The following is a 13,205-nucleotide window of genomic DNA, read 5'->3' as shown; positions in this document are numbered from 1 at the left end:
GGGCTCAGTGTTGGGTCCATTATTGTTTTCTGTATTTATAAATGATATTGATGATGGTATATCGGGCTTAATGTCCAAGTTTGCAGACGATACAAAGGTTGGCAGGGTTGTCAAGGACACTACTGACACTATGCTGCTGCAACAGGATCTGGAAAGGTTGAGCAGATGGGCTGAGAGGTGGCAAATGAAGTTTAACATTGATAAATGTAAAGTACTACACATGGGAAACAGCAACCCCAGAGCAACGTATCAACTCTGTGGTACTACACTGACAGTGGTAGAGAATGAAAGGGACTTGGGGGTGGTTGTGCAGGCAGATATGAAGTTCTCTGAGCAGTGCAGACGGGCTGCAAGAGTAGCTCATGGAGTATTGTCAATGATATACAGGAATTTTTCCAGCAGGGATAAGGAGGTGATTATTCCATTGTATAAGGCGATGGTCAGGCCACACCTAGAGTACTGTATACAGGTCTGGAGACCTCATTTCAAGAAGGATGTAGAGCTGCTGGAACGAGTACAGAGAAGGGCAACAAGATTAGTGAATGGAACAAAGGGGTGCTCTTACGAAGAAAGGCTTAAGTTTTGCAAATTACAGTGTCTGGAGACTAGGCACCAGCGAGGTGATCTGATAGAGGTGTATAAAGCCTTGAATGGTTTAAGCATGCTCAATGCTGATGGGATTCTTCCTCTAGCTCAGAAAAATCACCCGAGAGGGCATAAATTCAAATTGAGGAAAGACAGATGTAGGATAGACGTGCGGAAATTTGCCTTTAGCCAGCGGGTGGTTGGTTGGTGGAACAGACTTCCATCTCTTGTGGTGGAGGTTGATAGCCTAAATAAGTTTAAGGCTCAGCTGGACAGGTATTTTGAACGAACAGAGGGGTGAAGTGGAAGTGGTTTTTTTTTTTTTTTTTGGCTGATGCTGCATAAGCTTGCTTTCTTGCATCAAATGCCTCTACTAATGCTAATGCTAATACTAAACAAGCACACGAACGTATAACTTCCATGACCATATCTGAAAACGATATTCTGGCATCCTTCGACATCGTCTCCCTATACACAAACATGCACATCGAATCCATGCTACCGGCCCTTAAAGAACTATTAATTAAGGAAGACACATTGACAAAATGTACCGACTTAAACATTAATGACATTTTAGAACTCACATCACTGTTACTTGACGCCAAACAATTTAAATTCCAAAATAACATCTACGAACAAATTTTCAGCCTTCCCATGGGCCTCGAAATCTCTGCCCCTTTATCCAAGATCTACGTCACTTCTATCGAAGAAAAACTACTCCATCCCTTTCCCCCAGGAATTAAACTATACATGAAGTATGCAGATGACGTCCTCTTAATAGGCAACAGAACCACCATTGATACTTTACTGAACATGTTTAATACAACACATGAAAGACTCAAATTTACCCTCGAAGTAGAAACCGATAATAAAATTAATTTTCTAAACCTCACTATATACAAAATAAGTACATCTTTAGGCACCAAAATATACAGAAAAAACAAACATACAGGTAAATTCTTAAATTACCACTCACACCACCCTCTGTACATCAAAAAAGCAGTTCTATACAACCAGATATACAACGCTGTAAAATATAGCCACACACAAACAGACCTATCTGTAGAATTACAATAGCTCAACAAAAAATTCATCGACAGAAAATACCCATTACAACTAATAAAAGAAACCATCACCAAAGTTCATAATAACACTAATAACCCAAGCAAAATCATTAACCACATGAATAAGAATAAGATACATAAACCCCTTATCGCGCTCCCATATCATCAACAATACGCTAGAAGACTTCAACAGATTTTTAAAATTACAGATATCAAATTAATATTCACATCTTATAACAGCAGCCTGGAAAATAAGATGCAGGATATTTCAGAGACTGCTGGGAATCATTGGGGTACAAGTAAACACATGGGTTGTGTTAGGGTGGCTAAGAGGAAGAGCAGGAGCATGTATACTTGCATGTACACCAATGCTAGGAGTCTAGTAAATAAATTTGATGAATTTGAGGTATTGCTCAAAACATCAAAGGCAGATATTGTTGGGATTTCAGACATGTGGTGTCATACAGATATAAGGAATGCAGAACTGGAATTTGGGGAGTACAATGTCTACAGAAAGGATAGACAGGATAGGAAGGGAAGAGGGGTTATGCTATTAGTTAAGAAACACAAAATCCAAGGAAGTGAAGCCAGTCGACATCGCTGGACAGTGCAGTGTCGAGTCAGTTTGGTGTGACATAAGCATTGGGAGATCAAAATTGAGAGTAGGAGTGTGCTATAGACCTAATGACTCTGATGAGTATAATAAGAAACTGTACAGAGAAATAGAGTGGGCCAGTAAATCAGAGAGTCTTATTATGGGGGATTTTAATTTCCCAGATATTGACTGGAATTTGGGGGCTGGTCACTCACACACTAGCAAGGCTTTTGTGGATTTATTGGATGATTGTTTTCTACATCAGCATGTTCGGGAGGCAACTAGAGGGAGTAATACTCTTGATTTGATTATCAGTAGTGATTCTTCATGCATTAAGAATCTGCAGAGAAATGAACCACTAGGTGGCAGTGATCACAGTGTTCTGAAGTGGGAGTTACTCAAAGAGGTAACTACCATTAGGGGTAAAGGGAAGGGGTATTGCTTTCGTAAAGGCAACTACGGTGGACTGAGACAGTATTTAAATTCTATACAGTGGGATCAACTGATGATGTTACCAACAGCAAATTCAAAATAGGAAGCATTCAAAGAACTTATCTTGGAAGCTACTAGGCTTTACATACCAACCAAGAAATATTGTTCAAGGTTTAGGCCTAAATGGATGTCAGATGAACTAATGAGGCATATGGCAGAGAAGAAAAATGCATGGGATACATACAAATTAACACGTGACACAGAAGCCTATGATAGATACAAGTTGATCTGTAACCAAGTTACAAAGGAGGTTAGGCAGGCGAAGACAGATTACGAGAAATCCTTGGCAAAGGATGCGAAGAAAAACAGCAAAGAGTTCTTTACTTATGTAAACTCTAGAAGGAAGGGGATGAATCAGATTGGTCCACTTGATATTGATGGGTCAACTGTTGATGATCCTGCTCAGGTAGCTAACAAACTAAATGAATATTTTGCATCGACATTCACACATGAGGAGTTATTCAGCGAGGGGAATGCCAGAGGTGTATTCAACTCTGGCAGTAAGCTAGAGAATCTTGTAATAACTGAGAGTAAAGTGGAGGAGAAATTGTTGAAGATAAACACAAGAAAGGCACCTGGAGTGGATGGAATCTATCCAGTTATATTAAAGGAGGAAGCAATGGAAGTAAGCAAACCCTTAGCCATAATTATGAGAGCTTCCTTGGACTTAGGGGAGGTACACATGGACTGGAGATGTGCAAATGTGACCCCAATTCACAAAGGAGGATCAAAGGCTGACACAAGTAATTATAGACCTGTGAGTTTAACTTCTGTTCCTGGAAAATTAATGGAGGCATTGGTTAAAGAAGCACTACACGATCATCTAGACAAGACTTCAGTTATAGCTCAGACACAGCATGGTTTTGTTAAAGGGAGGTCTTTCCTAACCAATTTGATTGGATTCTATGATGCAGTCACAAAAGAACTGGATGCAGGGAATAACTTTGATATTATATACTTGGATCTTAGAAAGGCTTTTGATACTGTTGCACATGGAAGACTGCTGCACAAATTGGAGCAGTGTGGCATTGGAGGCAAATTGCTGCTATGGATAAAGGGGTGGTTGAGGGGGAGAAGACAGAGAGTGGTAATCAGTGGACACTGCTCATCGTGGACTAATGTTATTAGTGGAGTCCCTCAGGGCTCAGTGTTGGGTCCATTATTGTTTTCTGTATTTATAAATGATATTGATGATGGTATATCAAGCTTAATGTCCAAGTTTGCAGATGATACAAAGGTTGGCAGGGTTGTCAAGGACACTACTGACACTATGCTGCTGCAACAGTATCTGGAAAGGTTGAGCAGATGGGCTGAGAGGTGGCAAATGAAGTTTAACATTGACAAATGTAAAGTACTACATATGGGAAACCGCAATCCCAGAGCAATGTATCAACTCTGTAGTACTACACTGTGTTACTGTTGTTGTTGCATAAGAAAGGAGATAAATCAGAAATTGGAAATTATAGACCAATTAGCTTGTTATCCCATATCTACAAGTTGTTCACAAGGGTCATTACTAACAGATTAGAAAGAATACTTGATGAGAATCAACCGAAAGAGCAAGCTGGCTTTAGGACAGGATTCTCAACTATGGATCACCTTCACGTAATATCACAGCTAATGGAGAAAGCAAATGAATATAAAACACCATTATGCCTGGCATTTGTGGATTATGAAAAGGCATTTGACTCCATACAGCATAAGGCAATGTTTCGGGCACTGGAAAGACAAGGCATAGATACTCCATATATTATGATTTTGAAGAAAATATATGAGAGTGCTACATCCTTTATTAGACTAGACAAAGACAGTAGGAAATTTAAAATCGAGAAAGGAGTTCGACAAGGAGACACAATATCTCCGAAGCTGTTTACTGCTGCCCTTGAGGAAGCTTTCAGAAGATTAGACTGGTCGCAGAAAGGAGTCAACGTGAACGGAGAGTACCTAAACCATTTACGATTTGCAGATGACATTGTGGTCATAAGCCACGATCCCAAAGAATTAGAGGAAAATCTTAATCAGTTATGCACAGTTAGTAAGGATTTTGGACTAAAGATGAATATGGCTAAAACAAAAGTAATGATGAACAAGTATGCCACGGAAAGGGAAATAATTATTGAAGGAGCAGTAATTGAAAAGGTGGAGTCATATACTTATCTGGGACAAGTTATTAGCTGTAATAATGATAAATGGCTGGAAGTCAAGAGAAGAATAAATTTTGGATGGATAGCATTCAGGAAATATAGTCACATACTGAAGAGCAATATCCCAGTTTGTCTGAAACGTAAAATAATGAATCAATGTATACTCCCCACCATGACTTATGGAAGTGAAACTTGGGCACTCACCAAAAGAATGGAAGAGAAGCTAAGAACTACACAGCGAAGAATGGAACGAATTATATTGGGAATCAGACTGTTAGATAAGAAGAGAAACACATGGATTAGGCAGCAAACTCAAGTAAAGGACATTCTTATCAAAACTAAAGAACTAAAATGGTCTTGGGCAGGACACATAGCTCGAAGACATGATGACAGATGGACTAAGAAAATAACAGAATGGTACCCAAGAGGAGCTAGAAGAAAACCTGGAAGACAAAGGCAGAGATGGATAGATGAAATTCATGAGTTTTTGAGTAGTAAATGGATGGCCAGTGCTCAAAACAGAAGGAACTGGAAAGTTGCTGGAGAGGCCTTCATCCTGCAGTGGATTGAAAATGGCTGATGATGATGATGAGTACTACACTGACAGTGGTAGAGAATGAAAGGGACCTGGGGGTGGTTGTGCAGGCAGATATGAAGTTCTCTGAGCAGTGCAGACGGGCTGCAAGAGTAGCTCATGGTGTATTGTCAATGATATATAGGAATTTTTCTAGCAGGGATAAGGAGGTGATTATTCCTTTGTATAAGGCAATGGTCAGGCCACACCTAGAGTACTGTATACAGGCCTAGAGACCTCATTTCATGAAGGATGTAGAGCTGCTGGAACAAGTACAGAGAAGGGCAACAAGATTAGTGAATGGAACAAAGGGGTGCTCTTACGAAGAAAGGCTTAAGTTTTGCGAATTACAGTGTCTGCAGACTAGGCAGCAGCGAGGTGATCTGATAGAGGTGTTCAAAGCCTTGAATGGTTTGAGCATGCTCAATGCTGATGGGATTCTTCCTCTTGCTCAGAATAATCACCTGAGAGGGCATAAATTCAAATTGAGGAAAGACAGATGTAGGATAGATGTGCGGAAATTTGCCTTTAGCCAGCGGGTGGTTGGTAGGTGGAACAGACTTCCATCCCTTGTCGTGGAAGTTGATAGCCTAAATAAGTTTAAGGCTCGGCTGGACAGGTATTTCGAACGAACAGAGGGGTGAAGTGGAAGTGGTTATTTTTTATTTATTTATTTTACTTTAATTTTTTTGGCTGATGCTGCATAAGCTTGCTTTCTTGCATCAAATGCCTCTACTAATGCTAATGCTAAATTAAGTTCCAAATTCAATTCATACAAAACACATGTGTACGAGACACAAGATCATAACAACATTATATATTTGATCAAATGCCAATCAGATTGCCAAGCATGTTACATAGGCAGTACAACAGCAAAATTCGGCACATCAAAAATTTCCAACACGCGTGCATACTACCACTTTAATAGCTTCAAATCTAATTCAACAAGTACAGAACTAACACAACACATCCCATCTTATAATCATAACCCGCTCATCGATTGAGGCATCACAGTAGTCAAATTAAATTCCAGCTACAAAATCCTTGAAAACGAAGCCCTCGTCATCGATGGTTTAAGCGCCATACATCACTCAATGTGTTAAACAAAAAGATTCCCACCAATTTCTCCCCCATTTGGAATTTAGCACGTATTAAGTTTGCAGTTCACTGAAATGCATTTCGGGAAACCCAACCCATATATAACACAAGCGCGCTCTCTCCCCCCACCCCCACTATAGCTAACTGAGGACGATTTTGAAAGTCACTCGTGCGCAGCTATTAGCGTCTATTTTTCTTCAGTTAATTTAATTTTAGGCAACCATAGAATGGAAGGTGCACTTTCCTTTCTTAAGAAAATTTTTATAGCCCATAACTTAGTTTTTAAACCCATAATCCCTGTAAGTTATTAGAATCCTATAACCACTATGTATGTGGTAAAACTCTCCACCAGCTAAGCGGATTACTATGAGGTGAGTGTTGAAAATTAAGCTAAGCTATACATACGATCTACCTACTAAGTTAGTTAAATATGATTTTTCTCTTAACAAAACTCATGCTGGTGTCCTTCAGAAAGCAATACAATGTCCTTGGATTGCACTCTTAATCAGTGCCTCTAAGAATTTTCCTAGCACTGAAGTCAGACCAACCAGTCTGTAGTTACCAGGTTCACTCTTAGAATCATCTTTATGTATTGGTAATAATTTGGAACTTCTTCAATTCAAAGAAATCTCCCTGAAGTCCAAAGATGCCCTCATAATTAACCTTGATGGTTCATTACACTTCCTGCTGGTCTCCTTCAAAACTACTGGGTATATGCCGTTGACTACAGGAGCATTACTTGCCTTTATGCTCAGAGGTTTTCCTAATACTGTCATCTGTATATTACAAAATCACTAATTTCATATGACTCAGCTTCACTCACACAGCCTCTTCTCAGCATAAAGGGTCTTTCATCAGTAAAGACCAATGCAAAGTACCTATTCAATTCATTCATAACATCAGCTGTATTATTGAAGCCCTACCCACACCCAGTGCACAAGGGTTCTATCTTATTATCTTTCATATTTGTTGTATTCACATACATGAAAAAAAACAAACTCTGTGCTCTCTTAGCCAATGCTTTCTCATACACAGCCTTGGCCTCCATAACCTTATTTGTGGTACTGTTACAGATCACCTTGTACCTGTTGTAGGCTTCAGTACTTTTCATTGCTCTGTAACCATCCCATGATATCTTTTTCTGCTCTATTTGGCTAGCTAGCTCTGCAGTCATTCATTTCAGCATCCTCCCGCTGCAATATTTTCTTAATGATATGTATGCATTCACGACTTCTGTGATTTTTGCATTAAAAGTATTGCATAATTCAAATGTGTTTGTCATCCCTCGACAATCCGCCCAGTTCACAGATGCCACATAGCACCTTAAACTGTAAATATCCCCTCTTCTGAAGTTAAAATGTGTGCCTTTACGTTTAACTACTGCAACATCTTTCTTAATCTTCCAACTTATGATTGAATGATCACTTCCTGATAAGGGTTCCTGGAATTCTATTTCATTACAAATGATTCAATCTCTCATAACTGTCTGTACGTATCTGTAAACACTTGTCAATTTGGAATCTTGTGGTTAGGGAAATGCTGTTGATATTTGTGAATGGCATCTGTAGTATTGCCATTACAATGACCATAAATAAAATGTATGTCCACATATTCCTCCTTTGTGAACTGGAACACATTTCTAGACCCATTTAGTGCAAAAACAAGAAATTTTCACACTAAGGTATGTAAGTAACACAATAATGAATGAAAAATAGTAAAGAAAACTGATGTAGAACATCAATGAAAAAACACTAAATGTAGACAAGCAAGCATTAATTAATAAACAAAAGAATGACAACACTTTAATACAACCCATATCTACAGTGCTATGACAATCTTTTTTTACAAAACTTTGAGTGCCCCTAGTAGCCAAAGGAGACATTTCTAGACCCATTTTTGTACTTAATTTGGGCCATAGAACACACTCCTGAAACACCCCATATACATATAGGCACCCCTTGCATAGCACTCTCAACTGGTGCCATAAAAACAGAATGCTAAGTGAATCTACATTAAGGGGGAGAGGGTTGTCTTTAGAAAATAATGTAAATAACTTTAAGTAGATGGCAGGGCTACTTTTTCTGGCGTAATTTAAGGCAGCATTTATGTATATAACAATATCAAATGTAGCAGAAACATTCAAATCTTTAATAAACTTTAAACCTCTAGCTCGCATATCCCTAAAAGTCACACTGACTAGTGCATATGAGTCCTCTGTGGTACCATGAAAATGACTGGACACATTAAGAGTGCCCAATTTAAAATTGGGCACTTCTTAAATCGTTCATTATCTTGACAATATAGTGGATACATGAAGGAATATATATTTTTAATTATTAATGTAATTTTTTTAAAAAATAACACCAAACAGTATTAAAAAATCAAGTTTTTAACAAATCAAATTTCATATGTACATAGAGATATCCTATTGAATATTTTTGAGGAATATATGGCAGAGATAAGGAGGTAATTATTCCCTTGTATAAGGCAATGGTTAGGCCACAGCTTGAGTACTGTATACAGGTCTGGAGGCCTCATTTCAAAAAGGATGTAGAGCTGCTGGAACGGGTACAGAGAAGGGCAACAAGATTAGTGAATGGAACAAAGGGTTGCTCTTACGAAGAAAGGCTTAAGTTTTTGCAAATTACAGAGTCTGGAGACTAGGCACCGGCGAGGTGATCTGATAGAGGTGTATAAGGCTTTGAATGGTTTGAGCATGCTCAATGCCAATGAGATTCTTCATCTTGCTCAGAATAATCACCTCAGAGGGCATAAATTCAAATTGAGGAAGGACGGATGTCGGATAGATGTGCGGAAATTTGCCTTTGGCCAGCGGGTGGTTGGTTGGTGGAACTGACTTCCATCACTCGTTGAAGTTGATAGCCTAAACAAATTTAAAGCTCAACTGGACAGGTATTTCGAACGAACGGAGGGGTGAAATGGGAGTGGTGTGTGTGTTTTTTTTTTTTTTTTTTTTTTTTTTTTGGCTGATGCTGAATAAGCTTGCTTTCTTGCATCATATGCCTCTACTAATGCTAATGCTAATGCTAAATATATTTTTAAAAGTTTTAGAATAGAATATGTTTAAAAATTTAAATAATTTGAGAGCCAGATTTGCTCTTGCCACTTTCCCACATTTCACTGAATTTGTACCATTGACCACATAATCAGACCTCAAATAAGGGCTGATAATAAATCTGCAAATGAAATTGATAACCTTGTATATTGATGTAATTATAAAGGTTTACTATTTTACTTTTTTTATATAGTGGCAATTGTGTAGCTGCCACCCATGATCTAAAATACAGTGGTTTTTTTTTTTTTTTTTTTTTTTTTTATTTGGTAGTTGTTGGCGCATCGGCTTCTGTGGCCATATTGCACCTCCCAAGGTTTTTGCAGTACTTTGTAAAATACAGTGGATTCCGGTTATTTGGGCCACCGGTTAATTGGGGCAGCCGTTTATTTGGGGCAAATCTTAAAAAACAGAACCTAATCAAGAAAATAGCCAGGATTTACTTCGCTTAATTGGGACAAAATGCCGTTTAATCAGGGCAGAAGACCGCAGCACTGAAGATTACCCTACGATTGTCCCCAACCATACCATGTAGTTTGGTCGAATTTCTGGAGGTCACAACCATAAAACAATAAAAACAATTAGCAGTCACCTGTTTATTGGGCTTTTGTGTTAGTGAAATCTATAATAAATGGACAGTAAACTCGATCTTACTGAATTTGCGATAATACCGACAGCTGGAATTCTGTGGGTTATTATGGTGAAATGAGTTTACACTTCTATGGAATCTTCAATCATATAAAAAAAAATTATTTTCAGGCTCTTCTCTTCATTCCTATTTTTAAAGCTTCGTAATTTGTTACTTCTCACTTGCACATATCGTGTTACTTGCAATTTGTGTGTGTGTGTGCGGGGTTCTTTGTTATTGATTGCTTATCTTTTTACTGTTTTAAATATTAATCCCCACCCACAAATGACATTGAACAGAAATGTCAACTAGTTTAGTTAGTATGTACATATTACAGTACGTATTAATTATTTCAATTATCACGTATATTCTTCCAAATTTCACGTATCATTTAATTTTTTAATTGGTAAGGTAATAAAGGGTAAATTTGTACTTAATATATCTTTACTTTTATAGCCTATGCATAATATTCCTCCTATTTTCGCTAATTACAATCGCTGTTTAATAGAATTAAAATTCAATTCACAATCGTGATCACAATGACCGGTGCTTATTACACATCGTATAGGGATCGGTACTTTAAATGGTGACTCCATCGTAACGTGACTGAACAGTGAACCAATTGTAAAGGGCGGGGGGAGTACATTGTATTTTTAACAATTTACGTGAAACTTCAGATAATTGGGGCAGCCGCTTAATTGGGCCAAAATGGACTAGTCCCGATGTGTCCCAAATAACTGGAATTGACTGTATTAGACTTTTAAATAGCTGATATACCAACTAACGTTCTCCATAGGATTAAAATACAGCAATTATCTTCCAAATAAAAATTTTACTTTGCTTTTCCACTGCAAATGCACTGATCTATATAAAATAACTGCAAATGCAAACAATGAACAAAAAAAAAAAAAAAAAAAAATTGGGCATTACCTTTACTGCTTTGCAATGCCACTTAAGTTGTGCCTTGATAAGTAAAAACTATGAGTTTCTGAATATAATGTAAACTTCAGGGAGCCAAAAATGTGTGGTTGTTGCATTCCTTATTTTTGCCTTCATAGTGCCCCCTTAACTATACTTTAATCATACCTTCCTTGCTTTTTTTCAATAAAATCTAAATTCAGATATACAGTAAGACCTCATGTTCCACTGTTTTCATACAATCAATTTAAACAGTTATTATTCAGTTCCAAAAACACTTTAACTATGCAGTTAACAGCACTTTGAACTATGCAGTTGACGATAGCAGAGACCAGTGATACGTTGTTCCAAATGCACCAGGGGTCCAAGTTCCTGCCAGTGAAACATGCCCCACACCATACAACCACCTCCACTGGCCTGCGCTTTTGATACCATGGATATAATTTGATGAAGAGCCTCATGTTGTTGATGCCAATTCCATACACGACCATCCACGGTGTGGAGTAAATAACGTGACTCATCCGACCAGCACACCTTCTTCAAGTCGTCTAACGTCCAACTTGAATGCTCTTTGCACCAGGCGAGTCTTTTACGCTGATGAACCTTGGTTAGGGGTCGCTGGCTGGTATAGCCCATATGTGTGACGCATGGTCATGCCAGATATTGTTCCGGGTTGGCTCATGTTGTATTGGGTAGGCAACTCTTCAACACTGCTGCGCCTGTTCGAGTTGTCAGACCCGGTGCTCACCTCTAACATCAACCTCTCGCTGACCTTTGCAGCTTTGTTGTCGGGTCGTTGTCTGACCATTTTGATACCAGTCCTGGTACACTCGAACTATGGTGGCTCTCACACATCCCACCAGTTCGGCCATTTGGGAAATTGAGGCACTAGCTCGTCAAGCACCCACAATCTGTCCTTTATCAAAGTCCGATAAATCCTTCCTTTTAGCCACCACACTCGGAATTTTACTACTTACTGAATCACTGACACCTTATCTATACTACATAGGTTGATTAACTGCACACTATTGTAGTCAACGACTACAACTGAATGCGACATGTGGTTAACAGTTCACATTCAGTTTTCATATGGGTGGTTATAATTCAGTGATCACTCAGTGTATATATATATATATATATATATATTTTTTTTTTTTGTGGTGATCTGGAAATCTGAGTTTTTTTCCCTTCACTAGAGATGATGGATGTGTTTTCCATAGAATGGCATTTAGAATAAGAGTCATAATGGAAGATCGAGGTCTCATCACCTGTTAAAAAGGCCTTTTTCAAAAAATCTTTAAAAGCCCTTAAAGACTAAAAAAAATCTTGAAAGTTACCACACTCCTGCAACAGGTCTTGACAGGTTTCCTGCCAGGAACATTTAATTTCTCTTGTTAACAGCATATTTTCCTATAATCTAATATGTCTTAAATGTTAAAATAATTCTATTGGAATGTATGAGTGCTCAAATAATTGTATATTAGGATAATTTACAATACAATTGTGTATTGTAAATTATTCTCCTGTCTTTTTGAATCATTTCATCCAGAATCTTAGTGTTTTCTTCAATGCACACAAACTTTGGTTGTCTGCTCTTTGGCTGGTCACAAATGTCGCTGACTCCTCCTTTAAAATATGAAAGCCATTTACCAACATTGCCTTGCACCTCAGCACCTCAATTTTTCACAAATGTGGACAGCTGAGCTTTCTCCTGACTGGAAAAGAAACTCTGTTACCGATTACCGATTACTGATTGCTGGTGGAAACAGACAACAGTTTGACTGTTCGTAACTTCAGATCTTAAGAGACAGAATCTTTTATTTTGGCTTTTGTTTATGACTTAATATTTATACTAGCAATTATGTAAAACTTCACAATAATTGAATTATAATAAATGTTGTTGCCTAAGAGGCATGAACTGACCCACGCACTTATGTTTATGACTGATGAATAAATATTTGGAATATCAAAAGGTTAAACAATTTTAGATCAATTTGTGACTCCAAATAAACCTCTAGTTGTGAGGCTGTGATG

General features: G+C 38.1%; 1 protein-coding gene across 1 annotated transcript in view; it reads right to left on the bottom strand.

Annotated features, from left to right (window-relative positions):
- LOC150084421 (phosphatidylserine synthase-like) overlaps window positions 1-13,205 on the bottom strand; it is a 235,729-nt gene that overhangs the window by 21,609 nt on the left and 200,915 nt on the right. The window lies entirely within an intron of this gene.

The sequence above is a fragment of the Mastigoproctus giganteus genome, chromosome 6 (assembly GCF_048544385.1).
Source record: "Mastigoproctus giganteus isolate SK-2022 chromosome 6, ASM4854438v1, whole genome shotgun sequence".
Lineage (NCBI taxonomy): Eukaryota > Metazoa > Arthropoda > Arachnida > Uropygi > Thelyphonidae > Mastigoproctus > Mastigoproctus giganteus.
Note: the sequence above shows the minus strand (reverse complement) of the source record. Positions and strands in the feature narration are given on the sequence as shown.